General features: G+C 38.7%; 1 protein-coding gene across 2 annotated transcripts in view; it reads right to left on the bottom strand.

Moving 5' to 3' along the window:
* LOC134095359 (SH3 and multiple ankyrin repeat domains protein 2-like) overlaps positions 1 to 18,352 on the bottom strand; it is a 152,090-nt gene extending 133,738 nt beyond the window's left edge. For both annotated transcript variants that reach the window (XM_062548826.1, XM_062548827.1), the window contains exon 1: positions 18,207 to 18,352. The gene's annotated coding sequence lies outside the window, so the exon portion shown is untranslated. The remainder of the gene's footprint in view (positions 1 to 18,206) is intronic.
* Between the last annotated feature and the right edge of the window lie 1,865 nt (positions 18,353 to 20,217).

The raw sequence follows: 20,217 nt of genomic DNA, 5'->3' as shown, positions 1-20,217 counted from the left end.
GTTTACGCGTCCTCTCTCGCTCCTCACTGATCTACATAAAGAATGATGGAGCGGCAACAATGGGATAGTCTAGCCCTTCTTCTATCTTTCTTTATGTAGATCATTGAGGATCGAGGAGCGAGGGAGGACATATAAACGCTGCTTGAGAGGGACCCACAGTAAATACTTTAAAAGTTGTATGTAGATAGTCTAATTAATGTTGATAGATAGAATGTTTAATGGATGTTGATAGGCAGATTGTTTTATATTGATTGACAGTTTAATGGGTGGATGAGTGAATGGTCTGAAGAAGATGAATGGATAGAAGGTTGGATGGAATGTGCCTTATATTCTTGTTAAGAGAGACACTGATACAGCTCTCTGAGAGTAGTTGACACAGGTGTAATCAATTTAACTGGCTAGTCTTAAGAGAGCCAGAGTACTCTTAAAGCCTGAGACAGAGTAAATAATTTAAAAGTTGAATGTAGATAGTCTAATTAATGTTGATAGACAGAGAGTTTAATGGATGTTGATAGACAGATTGTTTAATAGATGTTGATAGACAGTTTAATGGGTGGATGAGTGAATGGTCTGAAGAAGATGAATGGATAGAATGTTGGATGGAATGTGCCTTATATTCTTGTAGAATGGAGAGACACAGCTCTCTACTGAGAGTAGTGGATACAGATACAGGTGTAATCAATTTAACTGGCTAGTCTTAAGAGAGCCAGCCTGAGACAGAGTAGATTGTTTAAAAGTTCAATGTAGAGCGTCTAATTGATGTTGTTGATAGGCAGACTGTTTAGAATGGGTGGATGAGTGAATGGTTTGAAGAAGATGAATGGATATAAAGTTGGATGGAATTAGGAGGACTTATTTTGATACTGTTGTGCACAGAGGATACAGGGGAACAGAATATGTAGTCTTCAGAGAGGAGCCTGAGAGAAACTGACAGTTGGTGCCCAGGTGGCTGACCAGCTGGGGTAACATTCTAATTGCTGCCGTGATGTCATAATGAGCAATGTTAAGTCTATGGGGGAAATGGTGATAGTTTTTAACTAATAGTTTAAAAAGTATAAAAGTTACAAAGTTGAAAAATACAAAGCACATATGGCATAAGCAAGACCTACGCAACAAAGTTTGAATGAAGTTTCTACGTTAAACGGTTGAAGCTGAATTGCGAGCGTTAGAAGAAGAAGTTTAATAATAAGAAGCCTAGGAAGAACAGTACAGTGCATTTTCATGCACTGTAATAATAACTAGAAATGCAATTCCAAGGAATTACCAGTGCATGAAAATGCAAAAAAATGTAGATATGGCTACTAAGGTGTAGCTAGGGTAAACATGGTGGTTGCATAGTTTAAAGAGAGTTGATAGTGTTAAGGTAGACATTTTAAAGCTTAAACATTCCTGTTCTAACTTAACTAATAATTTCTAACAGGTATTCTAAAATGTTAACTATGCTAACAATGCTAACCAGGTTGATAAGTTAACTTAGCTGATGATTTCTAACAGTAATGCTAAAAAATGCTAACTATGCTAACATTGCTAACTATGTTAACTATGCTAACCACGTTGATTAGCTAACTTAGCTAATCATTTTAGCAGTTGTGCTAAAAATGCTAACTATGTTAACAATGCTAACTATGCTAACAATGCTAACCAGGTTGATGAGCTAACTTAGCTAATCATTTTTAGCAGTTATGCTAAAAATGCTAACTATGTTAACAATGCTAACTGTGCTAACAATGCTAACTTGCTAGTGAGGACTTTTATTTTGAAACAGTAGTTGCTAGGGTATCCATGGTGCCCACTATCAAGAATAAAGAAGTTACTGTAGTATAATCATGTTGGTTGCTATGGAAACTGTCAAAAACGCTTAATTTTAATGGTTGCTATGTTGGTTGCTAGGTACATGGAGGATTCATTTAGTTGACTGGAGGCATAGTTGATGATAAATGACAGTTGGAATGGTTGAACAGTTAAATAGTTGAGTAGTTTCAGTGGTTAAATGATTTAATAGTGTATTATTGCAGTGAGGACTTTTATTTTGAAACAGTTGTGGACAGAGGAAACAGTTAACAGGATATGTAGTCTTCACAGAGAGACTGTATGCTTAAAGCCTGAGAGAGAGAGGGCTGCTGCAGGTGGGGCTGGCCACCTGGCATAAGATTCTAATTGCTCAACGACCCGATTGTGATGTCATAGAGGCCAATGTTAAGTCTATGGGGAAATTTTTAATAGTTTTTAATTTATAGTTCAAAAAGTATAAAAGTTACAAAGTTGAAAAGTCATAGCAACCCGATCCATTAGAATACCTACGTTACAAAGTTTGAATGAAGTTTATAAGTTAAACGGTTGAAGAGAAATTGCGGTTAGAAAAAGCTGTCAGCGGAATAATAATAAAGAAAATAACTAGAAATGCAATTCCAAGGAATTACCAGTGCATGAAAATGCAAAAATAGATAGATAATGTAGACATGGTTACTAAGGTGTAGCTAGGGTAAACATGGTGGTTGCATAGTTTACAGAGAGTTGATAGTGTGAAGGTAGACAGTTTAAAGATGAAACATTCCAGTTCTAACTTAACTAATGATTTCTATTCATTTTAAAATGTTGATTAGCTAACTTAGCTAATGAATTCTAGCAGTTATTCTAAAAATGCTAATTATGCTAGCAATGCTAACTTTACTAACAATGCTAACCAGGTTGATTAGCTAACTTAACCGATGATTTCTAGCAGTAATGCTAAAAATGCTAACTATGCTAACAATGCTAAATTTGCTAACAATGCTAACCAGGTTAATTAGCTAACTTAGTTGATGATTTTTTGCAGTTATGCTAAAAATGCTAACTATGCTAACAATGCTAACTATGCTAACCATGGTAACTAGCTAACTTGCTAGTGAGGACTTTTATTTTGAAACATTTGTTGCTAGGGTATCCATGGTGGCCACTATCAGGAAACAAGAAGTTACTGCAGTATAATCATGTTGGTTGCTATGGAAACGGTCATAAACACTTTTTAATGGTTGCTATGTTGGTTGCTAGGTACATGGAGGTTTCATGTAGTTGACTGGAGGCATAGTGGATGATAACTGACAGTTGGAATGGTTGAACAGTTCAATAGTTGAGTAGTTTCAATGGTTAAATGATTTAATAGTGTATTATTGCAGTGAGGACCTTTATTTTGAAACAGTTGTGGACAGAGGAAGTAGTGAAACAGGATCTGTAGTCTTAATGAGATTGTATGCTTAAAGCCTGAGACAGAAGGTGCTTCTCATAGCGTTTACGCGTCCTCTCTCGCTCCTCACTGATCTACATAAAGAATGATGGAGCGGCAACAATGGGATAGTCTAGCCCTTCTTCTATCTTTCTTTATGTAGATCATTGAGGATCGAGGATCGAGGGATGACATATAAACGCTGCTTGAGAGGGACCCACAGTAAATACTTTAAAAGTTGTATGTAGATAGTCTAATTAATGTTGATAGATAGAATGTTTAATGGATGTTGATAGGCAGATTGTTTAATAGATATTGATTGACAGTTTAATGGGTGGATGAGTGAATGGTCTGAAGAAGATGAATGGATAGAAGGTTGGATGGAATGTGCCTTATATTCTTGTTAAGAGAGACACTGATACAGCTCTCTGAGAGTAGTTGACACAGGTGTAATCAATTTAACTGGCTAGTCTTAAGAGTATCTTAAAGCCTGAGACAGAGTAAATAATTTAAAAGTTGAATGTAGATAGTCTAATTAATGTTGATAGACAGAGAGTTTAATGGATGTTAGACAGATTGTTTAATAGATGTTGATAGACAGTTTAATGGGTGGATGAGTGAATGGTCTGAAGAAGATGAATGGATAGAATGTTGGATGGAATGTGCCTTATATTCTTGTAGAATGGAGAGACACAGCTCTCTACTGAGAGTAGTGGATACAGATACAGGTGTAATCAATTTAACTGGCTAGTCTTAAGAGAGCCAGCCTGAGACAGAGTAGATTGTTTAAAAGTTCAATGTAGAGCGTCTAATTGATGTTGTTGATAGGCAGACTGTTTAGAATGGGTGGATGAGTGAATGGTTTGAAGAAGATGAATGGATATAAAGTTGGATGGAATTAGGAGGACTTATTTTGATACTGTTGTGCGCAGAGGATACAGGGGAACAGAATATGTAGTCTTCAGAGAGGAGCCTGAGAGAAACTGACAGTTGGTGCCCAGGTGGCTGACCAGCTGGGGTAACATTCTAATTGCTGCCGTGATGTCATAATGAGCAATGTTAAGTCTATGGGGGAAATGGTGATAGTTTTTAACTAATAGTTTAAAAAGTATAAAAGTTACAAAGTTGAAAAATATAAAGCACATATGGCATAAGCAAGACCTACGCAACAAAGTTTGAATGAAGTTTCTACGTTAAACGGTTGAAGCTGAATTGCGAGCGTTAGAAGAAGAAGTTTAATAATAACTAGAAATGCAATTCCAAGGAATTACCAGTGCATGAAAATGCAAAAAAATGTAGATATGGCTACTAAGGTGTAGCTAGGGTAAACATGGTGGTTGCATAGTTTAAAGAGAGTTGATAGTGTTAAGGTAGACATTTTAAAGCTTAAACATTCCTGTTCTAACTTAACTAATAATTTCTAACAGGTATTCTAAAATGTTAACTATGCTAACAATGCTAACCAGGTTGATAAGTTAACTTAGCTGATGATTTCTAACAGTAATGCTAAAAAATGCTAACTATGCTAACATTGCTAACTATGTTAACTATGCTAACCACGTTGATTAGCTAACTTAGCTAATCATTTTAGCAGTTGTGCTAAAAATGCTAACTATGTTAACAATGCTAACTATGCTAACAATGCTAACCAGGTTGATGAGCTAACTTAGCTAATCATTTTTAGCAGTTATGCTAAAAATGCTAACTATGTTAACAATGCTAACTGTGCTAACAATGCTAACTTGCTAGTGAGGACTTTTATTTTGAAACAGTAGTTGCTAGGGTATCCATGGTGCCCACTATCAAGAATAAAGAAGTTACTGTAGTATAATCATGTTGGTTGCTATGGAAACTGTCAAAAACGCTTAATTTTAATGGTTGCTATGTTGGTTGCTAGGTACATGGAGGATTCATTTAGTTGACTGGAGGCATAGTTGATGATAAATGACAGTTGGAATGGTTGAACAGTTAAATAGTTGAGTAGTTTCAGTGGTTAAATGATTTAATAGTGTATTATTGCAGTGAGGACTTTTATTTTGAAACAGTTGTGGACAGAGGAAACAGTTAACAGGATATGTAGTCTTCACAGAGAGACTGTATGCTTAAAGCCTGAGAGAGAGAGGGCTGCTGCAGGTGGGGCTGGCCACCTGGCATAAGATTCTAATTGCTCAACGACCCGATTGTGATGTCATAGAGGCCAATGTTAAGTCTATGGGGAAATTTTTAATAGTTTTTAATTTATAGTTCAAAAAGTATAAAAGTTACAAAGTTGAAAAGTCATAGCAACCCGATCCATTAGAATACCTACGTTACAAAGTTTGAATGAAGTTTATAAGTTAAACGGTTGAAGAGAAATTGCGGTTAGAAAAAGCTGTCAGCGGAATAATAATAAAGAAAATAACTAGAAATGCAATTCCAAGGAATTACCAGTGCATGAAAATGCAAAAATAGATAGATAATGTAGACATGGTTACTAAGGTGTAGCTAGGGTAAACATGGTGGTTGCATAGTTTACAGAGAGTTGATAGTGTGAAGGTAGACAGTTTAAAGATGAAACATTCCAGTTCTAACTTAACTAATGATTTCTATTCATTTTAAAATGTTGATTAGCTAACTTAGCTAATGAATTCTAGCAGTTATTCTAAAAATGCTAATTATGCTAGCAATGCTAACTTTACTAACAATGCTAACCAGGTTGATTAGCTAACTTAACCGATGATTTCTAGCAGTAATGCTAAAAATGCTAACTATGCTAACAATGCTAAATTTGCTAACAATGCTAACCAGGTTGATTAGCTAACTTAGTGGATGATTTTTTGCAGTTATGCTAAAAATGCTAACTATGTTAACAATGCTAACTATGCTAACCATGCTAACTAGCTAACTTGCTAGTGAGGACTTTTATTTTGAAACATTTGTTGCTAGGGTATCCATGGTGGCCACTATCAGGAACCAAGAAGTTACTGCAGTATAATCATGTTGGTTGCTATGGAAACGGTCATAAACACTTAATTTTAATGGTTGCTATGTTGGTTGCTAGGTACATGGAGGTTTCATGTAGTTGACTGGAGGCATAGTTGATGATAACTGACAGTTGGAATGGTTGAACAGTTAAATAGTTGAGTAGTTTCAATGGTTAAATGATTTAATAGTGTATTATTGCAGTGAGGACTTTTATTTTGAAACAGTTGTGGACAGAGGAAACAGTTAACAGGATATGTAGTCTTCAGAGAGATTGTATGCTTAAAGCCAGAGAAACTGACAGTTGATACAGGTGTAATCAATTTAACTGGCTAGTCTTAGGAGAGCCAGAGTGTATCCTTAAAGCCTGAGACAGAGTAAATAATTTAAAAGTTGAATGTAGATAGTCTAATTAATGTTGATAGATAGAGAGTTTAATGGATGTTGATAGACAGTTTAATGGGTGGATGAGTCAATGGTCTGAAGAAGATGAATGGATAGAAAGTTGGATGGAATGTGCCTTATATTCTTGTCGAATGGAGACACAGCTCTCTACTGAGAGTAGTGGATACAGATACAGGTGTAATCAATTTAACTGGCTAGTCTTAAGAGAGCCAGAGTGTAGAGATACCTGAGCCTGAGACAGAGGAGATTGTTTAAAAGTTGAATGTAGATCGTCTAATTGATGTTGATAGGCAGACTGTTTAGAATGTGTGGATGAGTGAATGGTTTGAAGAAGATGAATGGATAGAAAGTTGGATGGAATGTGCCTTATATTCTTGTAGAATGGAGAGACACAGCTCTCTACTGAGAGTAGTGGATACAGATACAGGTGTAATCAATTTAACTGGCTAGTCTTAAGAGAGCCAGAGTGTAGAGATACCTGAGCCTGAGACAGAGGAGATTGTTTAAAAGTTGAATGTAGATCGTCTAATTGATGTTGATAGGCAGACTGTTTAGAATGGGTGGATGAGTGAATGGTTTGAAGAAGATGAATGGATAGAAAGTTGGATGGAATTAGGAAGACTTATGTTGATACAGTTGATGGAGGTTTCATGTAGTTGACTGGAGGCATAGTGGATGATACTGACAGTTGGAATGGTTGAACAGTTCAATAGTTGAGTAGTTTCAATGGTTAAATGATTTAATGGTGTATTATTGCACTGAGAACTTTTATTTTGAAACAGTTGTGGACAGAGGAAACAGTGAACAGGATATGTAGTCTTCTGAGAGACTGTATGCTTTTAGCCAGAGAAACTGACAGTTGGTGCCCAGGTGGCCGGCCACCTGGCGTAAGATTCTAATTGCTGCCGTGATGTCATAATGAGCAATGTTAAGTCTATGGGGGAAATTGTAATAGTTTTTAACTAATAGTTTAAAAAGTATAAAAGTTACAAAGTTGAAAAGTCATAGCACACATGTCATAAGTAAGACCTACGTAACGCAGTTTGAATGAAGTTTCTACGTTAAACGGTTCTAGCTGATTTGCGTGCGTTAGAAGAAGAACTAGAAATGCAATTCCAAGGAATTACCAGTGCATGAAAATGCAAAAATAGATAGATAATGTAGATATGGTTACTAAGGTGTAGCTAGGGTAAACATGGTGGTTGCATAGTTTACAGAGAGTTGATAGTGTGAAGGTAGACAGTTTAAAGATGAAACGTTCCAGTTCTAACTTAACTAATGATTTCTATTCATGTTAAAATGTTGATTAGCTAACTTAGCTAATGATTTCTAGCAGTTACGCTAAAAATGCTTACTATGCTAGCAATGCTAACAATGCTAACCAGGTTGATTAGCTAACTTAACCGATGATTTCTAGCAGTAATGCTAAAAATGCTAACTATGCTAACAATGCTAAATTTGCTAACAATGCTAACCAGGTTAATTAGCTAACTTAGTTGATGATTTTTTGCAGTTATGCTAAAAATGCTAACTATGCTAACAATGCTAACTATGCTAACCATGGTAACTAGCTAACTTGCTAGTGAGGACTTTTATTTTGAAACATTTGTTGCTAGGGTATCCATGGTGGCCACTATCAGGAAACAAGAAGTTACTGCAGTATAATCATGTTGGTTGCTATGGAAACGGTCATAAACACTTTTTAATGGTTGCTATGTTGGTTGCTAGGTACATGGAGGTTTCATGTAGTTGACTGGAGGCATAGTGGATGATAACTGACAGTTGGAATGGTTGAACAGTTCAATAGTTGAGTAGTTTCAATGGTTAAATGATTTAATAGTGTATTATTGCAGTGAGGACCTTTATTTTGAAACAGTTGTGGACAGAGGAAGTAGTGAAACAGGATCTGTAGTCTTAATGAGATTGTATGCTTAAAGCCTGAGACAGAAGGTGCTTCTCATAGCGTTTACGCGTCCTCTCTCGCTCCTCACTGATCTACATAAAGAATGATGGAGCGGCAACAATGGGATAGTCTAGCCCTTCTTCTATCTTTCTTTATGTAGATCATTGAGGATCGAGGATCGAGGGAGGACATATAAACGCTGCTTGAGAGGGACCCACAGTAAATACTTTAAAAGTTGTATGTAGATAGTCTAATTAATGTTGATAGATAGAATGTTTAATTGATGTTGATAGGCAGATTGTTTAATAGATATTGATTGACAGTTTAATGGGTGGATGAGTGAATGGTCTGAAGAAGATGAATGGATAGAAGGTTGGATGGAATGTGCCTTATATTCTTGTTAAGAGAGACACTGATACAGCTCTCTGAGAGTAGTTGATACAGGTGTAATCAATTTAACTGGCTAGTCTTAAGAGAGCCAGCCTGAGACAGAGTAGATTGTTTAAAAGTTGAATGTAGATAGTCTAATTAATGTTGATAGACAGAGAGTTTAATGGATGTTAGACAGATTGTTTAATAGATGTTGATAGACAGTTTAATGGGTGGATGAGTGAATGGTCTGAAGAAGATGAATGGATAGAATGTTGGATGGAATGTGCCTTATATTCTTGTAGAATGGAGAGACACAGCTCTCTACTGAGAGTAGTGGATACAGATACAGGTGTAATCAATTTAACTGGCTAGTCTTAAGAGAGCCAGCCTGAGACAGAGTAGATTGTTTAAAAGTTCAATGTAGAGCGTCTAATTGATGTTGTTGATAGGCAGACTGTTTAGAATGGGTGGATGAGTGAATGGTTTGAAGAAGATGAATGGATATAAAGTTGGATGGAATTAGGAGGACTTATTTTGATACTGTTGTGCGCAGAGGATACAGGGGAACAGAATATGTAGTCTTCAGAGAGGAGCCTGAGAGAAACTGACAGTTGGTGCCCAGGTGGCTGACCAGCTGGGGTAACATTCTAATTGCTGCCGTGATGTCATAATGAGCAATGTTAAGTCTATGGGGGAAATGGTGATAGTTTTTAACTAATAGTTTAAAAAGTATAAAAGTTACAAAGTTGAAAAATATAAAGCACATATGGCATAAGCAAGACCTACGCAACAAAGTTTGAATGAAGTTTCTACGTTAAACGGTTGAAGCTGAATTGCGAGCGTTAGAAGAAGAAGTTTAATAATAACTAGAAATGCAATTCCAAGGAATTACCAGTGCATGAAATGCAAAAATAGATAGATAATGTAGATATGGTTACTAAGGTGTAGCTAGGGTAAATATGGTGGTTGCATAGTTTACAGAGAGTTGATAGTGTGAAGGTAGACAGTTTAAAGCTGAAACATTTTGATTTGCTGATTTCTATTCATGTTAAAATGTTAACTATGGTAACAATGATAACCAGGTTGATTGGTTAACTTAGCTACTGATTTCATGCAGTAATGGTAAAAATGTTAACTATGCTAACTATGCTCACAGTGTTAACCAAGTTGATTAGCTAACTTAGCTAATGATTTCTAGCAGTTATGCTAAAAATGCTAACTATGCTAGCAATGCTAACTATGGTAACAATGCTAACTTAAACTAACAATGCTAACCAGGTTGATTAGCTAACTTAACTGATGATTTCTAGCAATAATGCTAAAAATGCTAACTATGCTAAAATTGCTAACAATGCTAACCAGGTTGATTAGCTAACTTAGTTAGATGTTTTTTGCAGTTATGCTAAAAATGCTAACTATGCTAACAATGTTAACTATGCTAACCATGCTAACTAGCTAACTTGCTAGTGAGGACTTTTATTTTGAAACATTTGTTGCTAGGGTATCCATGGTGGCCACTATCAGGAAGCAAGAAGTTACTGCAGCATAATCATGTTGGTTGCTATGGAAACGGTCATAAACGCTTAATTTTAATGGTTGGTATGTTGATTGCTAGGTACATGGAGGTTTCGTGTAGTTGACTGGAGGCTTAGTTGATAACTGACAGTTAGAATGGTTGAACAGTTAAATAGTTGAGTAGTTACAATGGTTAAATGATTTAATAGTGTATTATTGCAGTGAGGACCTTTATTTTGAAACAGTTGTGGACAGAGGAAGTAGTGAAACAGAATCTGTAGTCTAAATGAGATTGTATGCTTAAAGCCTGAGACAGAAGGTGCCTCTCATATAGCGTTTACGCGTCCTCTCTCGCTCCTCGATCCTCACTGATCTACATAAAGAATGTTGGAGCGGCAACAATGGGATAGTCTAGCCCAGGGGTCGGCAACCTTTGAGACCTCCAGTGCCAATTTCAAAATTTCTAGTCAATGAGTGTGCCACTATCAACAATAATGGTTAAAAAACACACAAACAACGGGAATATACTTCTACAAATTTGGCATTTTATTTTACATTGAAAATGTGCTAATAAAATAAAATGTTAATAATAATAATAATTATTATTATTATTTTTATTATTATTATTATTATTATTATTATTATTATTATTATTATTATTATAGCCTTGCATAACAAACGAAACGGCCACAACATTTTATAGGCAACAGCAGGCCTATTTAACTGAACAGTGTGGGCTGAGGCTAAAATGGATCATAGGCTATATGTCTCAATTAAAAGGTATATCTTGCCTACCAGTCAGTGTGATCCCTGTCCTTGCTTTTCTTGGCTGAGCTTTTTTTATCTGGGGTTTGTAGTTTGTCACTTCGTCAGTCTGAGATTTTTTTTTTTGCTGATGCTGGTGAGGTGTGCCAGTGATTATGCCTCGGCGTGCCAGCAGTGGCACCCGTGCCATAGGTTGCCTACCCCTGGTCTAGCCCTTCTTCTATCTTTCTTTATGTAGATCATTGAGGAGCGAGGAGCGAGGGAGGACATATAAACGCTGCTTGAGAGGCACCCACAGTAAATACTTTGAAAGTTGTATGTAGATAGTCTAATTAATGTTGATAGACAGAATGTTTAATGGATGTTGATAGGCAGATTGTTTAATAGATATTGATTGACAGTTTAATGGGTGGATGAGTGAATGGTCTGAAGAAGATGAATGGATAGAAGGTTGGATGGAATGTGCCTTATATTCTTGTTAAGAGAGACACTGATACAGCTCTCTGAGAGTAGTTGATACAGGTGTAATCAATTTAACTGGCTAGTCTTAAGAGAGAGTGTGCTTAAAGCCTGAGACAGAGTAAATCATTTAAAAGTTGAATGTAGATAGTCTAATTAATGTTGATAGACAGAGAGTTTAATGGATGTTGATAGGCAGATTGTTTAATAGATGTTGATAGACAGTTTAATGGGTGGATGAGTGAATGGTCTGAAGAAGATGAATGGATAGAATGTTGGATGGAATGTGCCTTATATTCTTGTAGACTGGAGAGACACAGCTCTCTACTGAGAGTAGTGGATACAGATACAGGTGTAATCAATTTAACTGGCTAGTCTTAAGAGAGCCAGTGTATGTAGCCTGAGAGAGAGAGAGAGCTGCTGCACCTGGACTGGCCACCTGGCGTAACATTCTAATTGCTGCCGTGATGTCATAATGAGCAATGTTAAGTCTATGGGGAAATGTTTAATAGTTTTTAATTTACAGTTTAAAAAGTATAAAAGTTACAAAGTTGAAAAATATATTGCACAGGTCTCCTTAGTAAGACCTACGTAACAAAGTTTGAATCAAGTTTCTACGTTAAACGGTTCAAGCTGAATTGCGAGCGTTAGAAGAAGTTGGAATAATAAGAAACCTAGGAAGAACAGTACAGTGCATTTTCATGCACTGTAATAATAAGAAGAATAGGAAGAACAGTACAGTGCATTTTCATGCACTGTAATAATAAGAAGAAGAAGCCTAGGAAGAACAGTACAGTGCATTTTCATGCACTGTAATAATAAGAAGAATAGGAAGAACAGTACAGTGCATTTTCATGCACTGTAATTATCTGGCAGTGTTATTCCATCGCTAATTATGACTGTATTTTTAGAAAATGTGTGACTTTGCTTTTCAGAGGCAAAATAAAGTCGCCCTATGGGGTCAATTAACCAGGCACACAATATCTGATACTTTACAGCAACACGCCTGCGTAGTCCTCAAGTGCTCATTTCCCTAAAACCAGTAATATAACAAACATCATCCAGCATAAAGCACAACATAAAGCAACAACAAAGAAGATCCTCAAAATCCAGGCCATAAAACTTCCTAGCATAATACTTGACAACTTCTTCATAGTGTCCATATCACAGGTTATTTCCAATCCTTGTACAGGTAAGTATGAATCAACTGATCATTGGATCAAGATGTGCTCTCTAGCCTTGTGTTAAAAATGCAGTATACCATTTTACAGACAGTCACTTATTGCCTGTAATGTGTGCTTGTGTGTGGTGTGTGTGGTGTGTGTGTGTGTGTGTGTGTGTGTGTGTGTGTGTGTGTGTGTGTGTGTGTGTGTGTGTGTGTGTGTGTGTGTGTGTGTGTGTGTGTGAGTGTGTGTGTGTGTGAGTGTGGCTGCGAATGTGACTGCTATCTTTGTAAGACTGATAAGTTAGCTGATGCAGAGTGGAGAGCACAGATGGCAATGGGGAGACAGGCAGTGCCCAGCATATCTCCCAATGCCGAGCCAAGCCAAGGCCCCAGCACTCAGACAGCTCATGGGGCTTTGGGTGGGTGATGTGGGGTGGTGGTGGTGGAGGTGGTGAGGGCTGGGCAATGGTGTGTGCATCAGATAGAGTAATCTGATGCTTCATCTTAAACTAGGCTTAGGCCTACCTGAAGCCTCAAGACAGATGTGATCTCATTTCTTGATATTGTATCTAATCTGCCCGATCAATACCACTGAGATAATACCACATTCAATAGTGGGCTATCATAAATGTCATTTCACACAAGCATGCCATTTTTCCAGGCTTCAGCGGCACCTGCACTGATAGAGAAGGCTTTATGCTCTATCAAAAAAAAAACACTCATTACAGTGCCATGGCCAGAGATTACATAAAGACACCTGATTATGTCTTATTCCCTCTGTTAGCCATTACAATCGTCTGTTTCATTATAGATTTTACAAGTTGATCATTTGACCCAAATGAGTGATCAGTCAAACGCCACTCAAAAATATTACACCAGGGTATTCCATCTGTGATTCATTGACTGCTGCTTCAGTAATTGGTTGGCAGTAAAGGAATAAGTGAGTTGCATAAATGCACACACACAAAAACACATTAACACAAATACCAGTAGGCTAATGGAGGGATTCACATATTCTCTCACATTACCTGTGCAACAGTGGAACAGTATAAAACTGCACTGTGCAAGCTCAAGACCAAAACACCCCATTCAATCAGAGAATTAGGGTAATAAACAGTAAAATAACCAATATCACCACATGCATACACTTACCTTAAAAACTCCCCTGAGCCAGGTATCACTGTATCCACCACTATGTCAATTTGCATAAAAATACTATGCCTGATCTCTATGGACTCAGGGCTTGGTGACATGACATGACATGCCATGACAAACAACTGACAAACAACTGTAGCATTTCTATTTATAGCTCTGTGCCGATTCTTTTTTTTTCTTCAGTCTATCATATCATAAATAATGTATCTCTAACAGCATCAAACAATACCTCTGTAGACAGGTGACAATAGCGGCAAAGGCATCTAATGAGATTAAACATCTCCATCAATGACACCGAGGGGAGAAACACACAGTGAGACAAACCTGGCTTCAGTACTGCACCAATCGGCTGCGGAACAATCAGCACTGAGCACTCCATATCCTCATTAAAGTAACCTGCTCAGTTCATCCAAGATTAGGTCTCTGTAATGGAATTAGACTGCCAGTTGGGACACACCCCATGTGAATGCAGCCACAGAGGAGTCTATGTCAGTCCGCGCGTCCAAATCCATTAGGCATGTGTGAGAGAGCCCTTGGATTTTGGCAGAAGCGTGCAAGTGGCACACGCCGAGGAAAAAAAGACACAAGCACACCTAGCGCAGGTTTTTGGGGAGTGAATGATATGGACACACACACACACACACACACACACACACACACACACACACACACACACACACACACACACACACACACACACACACACACACACATTAAAAGCGCAACATCACCACCTCACTGTATGTCCCCATTAAAGGGCCTTCATGAAATTAAAATGTAGTCAGTATAACAAATACTACAAAAAAACCACAACAGCATCCGTGCTAATAGCAGCACAACAGTCTTATGCAATAGTGCTTAAGTATAAAAAATGAAAAGGAAACTAAATATTTCAGCATGCACCTTAGAGAGTGGTAGTACTAACCAAGATGGTCACGTGCTTTGACATGTATGCAGGAGGACATCCTCTCGAGCACAAAAGCTCTGAGCCATTTCAATATGTCCAACTTGATATGTGTGGGACTCCCGTTCTATGTAACGTCCAGTGTGTGTGTGTGAAGCCACTATTATGACTACAATAGCCTTCTGTCTGAGCTTCTGTTCGATTCTGGTCTCCTTTGATTGCCTGTGTGTGTGTGTGTGTGTGTGTGTGTGTGTCACTGAAATGGAGCGTACTGTACACACACACACACATAGGGAGTTAAGGAGCAACCTTTTACCAGAAGTGAGTCATATACAGATGCGGGCCGTGTCTGAATAATGGATCATCATCTCACTGGGTGTTGCACAAAAGGGAAACACAAAACCCTTCAGTGTCACACTGTCTTGCAACAATACATATCAACTCGGAAGGCGGAAAATGGTTGATGCCAAGCAGATACAAAATTGCCCATAGCATCTCTTGATTCGTGGGTAAGCCCAGAGAGTTTGGGGGCATAGTGTGTGTGCTTTAGCGTGTGTGTGTGTGTGTGTGTGTGTGTGTGTGTGTGTGTGTGTGTGTGTGTGTGTGTGTGTGTGTGTGTGTGTGTGTGTGTGTGTGTGTGTGTGTATGTATGTGTGTGTGTGTGTGTGTGTGTGTGTGTGTGTGTGTGTGTGTGTGTGTCTGTCTAGGTGACTTTGATCAAGGCTTGAAACCTCACACTCTATCATCTTGGCTTTGAAGGCAGGGGTCAAGGGTCCAGGCCAGCCCTGTCCCCAGAGGGGTGGGCTGCTGGACAAGAAAGAGGGAGAACCTTCCGGGCTGTCAAACGCCCTTCACAGCCACATAAAGAGACATGCTCTCCCACAGTTACTTAAGGAGCCATGGTTTGCCACCATCATAAAAGAAGCCATGGACTGCCACTGTCACGTAGAGAGCCATGGTCTGTACCATCCCATAAGAAGCCATGGTCTATCTCCGCATTTACTTGAAGTAGGGCAACTGCACTGGTCACCTGACAATGCTGTGGATACTGTGGTGTGTGAGAAGCATTGATACTTCAAGCGATCAGGTTCACATTGTACTGTATTTACTGTATGAAGGTAAAAACACACACTAGGTGCTTCAAAGGTCATGGTCTATTCAACGCATCACAAAATTATACAAGACTCAGGAATGGGTAAAACCATCTTGGAAAACACTTTGAAATTGTAAAAAAAACAAAACATTATTTTGAGTTTATCTTCAGCATTGTGCAAATGACAGAATCCTTCATTCATCTCAGTGGATTGGTGACTATCCTACATTACAACCTATATGCAACATGCAAAAGGGGAGTTATGCATTTCCCTGTATTCTATGTTTTGTACGTTAAGTGTAACTCTGCTAACAATGTTCAAATTTAGAAATTCGTGCTGCACGTCTTTGTGTAGTTTTTCTTCGTATTAGTGCCTTTGTCTGCCTTTGCCCTGTGTCCTAAGTCTGTGCAATAAATGCCAACCTACTTGCCCTTCTGTATCAGCTACCTGAAGCCTATGCATGTGTAATGATGAGTCCACCTGCCAAAGAAAGCTTTGCTGCGGCTTATTGTTACAATGCAGTTGTACTCACTCTTACTGAATGGGTGACCATCAACCATTCAGCCATTCTGCCCAACCCCCAGCAACCTCCCTCCTGCCTCTGCTTTTGACCATTATTGATCACATCGGTATGGATTCGGCTGAAGCAAGTTGTTCAAAGCAATATACACACTAAATTGAGGATAAATGGTTTTGCCAGTGTTCAATAAGCAGAGTTGGTGGTGATCAGTGAGCTGGAAACCACTCACTCGGAAAAGCTCAGAAAGATTGTTCTAACGTGATGATGCCACACCAACAGTCACTCACTAACCTACACACCAACATTTACTGCCAGCACAGCTCCAGAACAGACGCAATTATCATGTCAGCGATACATAATGCCAAACAGGTGCTGCTGCAGATGTGACAGAGGTTAATTACACCTTTGCATCTCATACCCAGTTCTTATACACCAACACACTAAAATCCTGTGACAGCTATGCAAACCACTAACCCAGAAAGAATGAGCTATCGCTAGTTCTGACCAGTAGGACTATCCATGACTGACTAATGTAGACCCATAAAATCTGACAAAGAACAGGTCACATTGTTTGACAGAAGCGGAATTAGTCAGAGAAAGGATTGCTACAAGAGGATGTGGAGAATTGAGCTCATCTCTCTGCTCATCATTTCACTTCACTGGAGGTAGCCTACTGCATGTGTTTCAGAACCAGTGTTTCACTGTCAATTCAATACATAGTAAATTTCCAGCACCAGCATGAACTACATGAAATCATTGATATTGCCTCAGAGTAAGACACATTGGGTAATAGTGAATTCACTACTGATGTCACACCATTCAATGAAATGCCAAATGATACCTACTGTATGTGCCAAAGTAGTCCCACATGTTCATGACTAGCAACACCTGCATTTGATTTGATCTTAATATCTAATAGGCTATCTAAAATGATCAATAATTAATCCAGTAAAACAAGCATATACACATCATTGCAGGTAGATGATCAACCCAATGTGTGGTTAATTGAAGTGACATTACGCGCGTGCCTATGTAGGCTACAAAAGGCTGTAGTCAAAGTAGCTGTCTTTACTTCATTTGACTTAATTTGATCATGGCAATCTACGGTAATGTTGGTTTGCACGCGAGAGTGCCTTAGTAAGCCAACAGAGAACACAAAAGTGGTTCCTTTGAAGTTGTTTTGACTGCAGTAAATGTTTAATCTACAGGAAGTATGACATTTCTTACAACAGACAGAGTGAAAACGGCAAGGAATGCAATGTATTTGAGCTGGCGTATTTCAGAAGTGAAACAAAAAACTTATGTAAATATGCATCACTCGCGCGCGCGCACATGGCAAAATGTTTTGGTGGTTATTGGTTTATAACGGATGACTTATGAGTGCTTTCTCTAGGCATTGTGAATGAAAAGCGCATGGCTGGCAGACAATGTTATCATTCAGGTCCTCGTACATAAACGGTACTTTTCGACTACCCTGTTTAATTATAACCTTTATGGTCATCTTCAACATTCACCACGTAGCTCAACGGCGAGTTGTAATAGTAGCCTAACACACACATTAAGCATGTAGTTACGTCGACTATGTCTCCTATCTCTAGAGAAATAGCTTTATATGACCTTCTACAATGAGGGAATGGACTCAAATTACAGTACACCTAATGCTTGCGCGAGGGACACCTGTCTTTGAGAAACAATCCGTCGGGTACTTGTTTCATAGTAAGCATGAGAGGGAAAAAACGCTCAAAGGACAAGCAAACAAACGTAACTTTGCTAAATTTATTCTTACCTTTGAAGTTTCTCCTTCGCTATCTGAACTTTATACCGCGCACTGTAGTTGGAGAGAAATGTTTGAACCACGGAGAGTCCTCATCCGCTTCGCGTTGCCAGCCGCGACTGACCAACTGTAGAAATGCCAAACTCCAGTAGGTAACGGGGTGGTTTGTGAGAGGAGGTGGTAACTCTGAAGGAGGAGGAGAATTTTCATACCAAAGACACTCGGTTAAACAGGGTACGACAGGTCAGTGACCCAGCAGACTCTGCCTTGCATCATAGGTAGGCTACTGCAACCGTCAGCCGAGGGCTACCAAAGAACAATATTATCGCCTTGGGCACAGGCTAGGCTACTCCTAATATCCTAAAACCGCACCTGTCTAACGGGCGCCGGCCGAGTGGGGAGGAGCGTAGCGTGCACCTGTAGCAGACAGACACTGCTATTTCGGCTAAGTTATAACCCTAACCTGAGATGCAACAGCTGTATGTTGATATCAGGAGTAGACGATAGATAAAACCGAAATTATTTTATTACATGGGCTAAAATAATTCATACGTCTTATATTATGTTTTAATTGAGTGTTTTGACATTTTAATTGCCTTACTTTATGGGCTTACCAAACCCATCAACCACCTATTACAACCTCAAATGTCATTCTTCAACTCAACATGGTCTCACTCTGTCAGTCGTTAACATGCCCGTAGCCTAGAGCATGTGTTTGCGCACATGAACTCCATCTTTGGGCATTCTCCAGTGTGCAAACAAGGAGTTGTTTGCTTTTACTAGTACTTCTGAAGGTGAGCCAACCATTCGATGAAGCCCTAATGCCATAGCTCACTTGCCAACTGAGAGGGAGGTTGTCTAACCTACTTATTCACAATTCTTGGATCCAACTCCATGTCCCATAACCCTTCTCCCGCCCTGCTGGTGCTTGTTCCATGCACTGGAAAAGCCAGGAAGGAGTTCCTGCAAAATTAATGGCCCTCACCATGGCAACCAACCTATACTGTGGAACTGATGTTCAGCTTAGAAATGAGTAACAGTGACACCCCCACCAGCCAAGCCACCCACACACATGCACTTTATTCTTCTGTTTTATGATTGATTGTAACAAAAAGAAACCTTACCACTGTAATGTTATCAAAAATCGAATTGGCGATATTGTGAGAAATCTAATCTTAAAAAATGGGACCCTGGTGTCATTTGTTCCCTATGACCTATATCCATGTCTGTAGACAGATTTGGGGATTTGACTTACATGCTCTGTGTTCATTTGCCCAGTGTTTTGGCAACTGATTCATGCTTTTACAAGTAATTTCATGATGTCTCATGCCCCTTGTTTTTTTTTCTTCTTTCTGGTCACTCATGGCACTTTATCATGGGAAAATTGGGCAGGGTATTTTGTCTTGGCCCACAGAAAGGCAACTCTGTATCCTTTCTTTTACTGTGTCAAGGGAAATTCTACTAGCCTATTCTTACATCAAAGTAATATTCTGTTTAATTGTCTATGTAAAATAACTAGGCTATGGAATATGAGTCAGATTGACTTATCGTTTTTGATATGTTTATATTTGATCATTGCTACACTTACTCCTCCCACTTTCCTGGAGTCTGATTTAGGGTTAGGGTTTGGTCTTTGATTTTGGGACACCATGAAAAAAATACTCTGTGACTCTTTGATCTCCCTTCTTTCCACTAACAGGAACCTCTGTGTAAACTTTCACACTAATTTGTGCAACAAAACATTATCCCTGGGGCTTAGATGTCATGAAAATGCCCCATTGAGCTGAATATCACAATAGTGATGGGAAGGAAGGGCTGAGGGGGAAGGAAGCTCTCACATCGAGGCCATCATGATCAGAGGGTGCAGGGGAGTCTTCCTCACCATGACAACGAGGTGGAACGAAAGCCTGCGATTGGTTGGGATGCACACTAATCAAAGCCTAAACACTGTTTCAATGCTCTATGAAGCTCCAATGCACCTTTAATGGTTTGAGAACCGTTACATTGTGTTTGTGAATTTGAT

Source organism: Sardina pilchardus, chromosome 11 (genome assembly GCF_963854185.1).
Source record: "Sardina pilchardus chromosome 11, fSarPil1.1, whole genome shotgun sequence".
Taxonomy (NCBI): Eukaryota; Metazoa; Chordata; class Actinopteri; order Clupeiformes; family Clupeidae; genus Sardina; species Sardina pilchardus.
The sequence above is the reverse complement of the archived record's forward strand: the minus strand, read 5'-3'. Positions and strand labels throughout refer to the sequence as shown.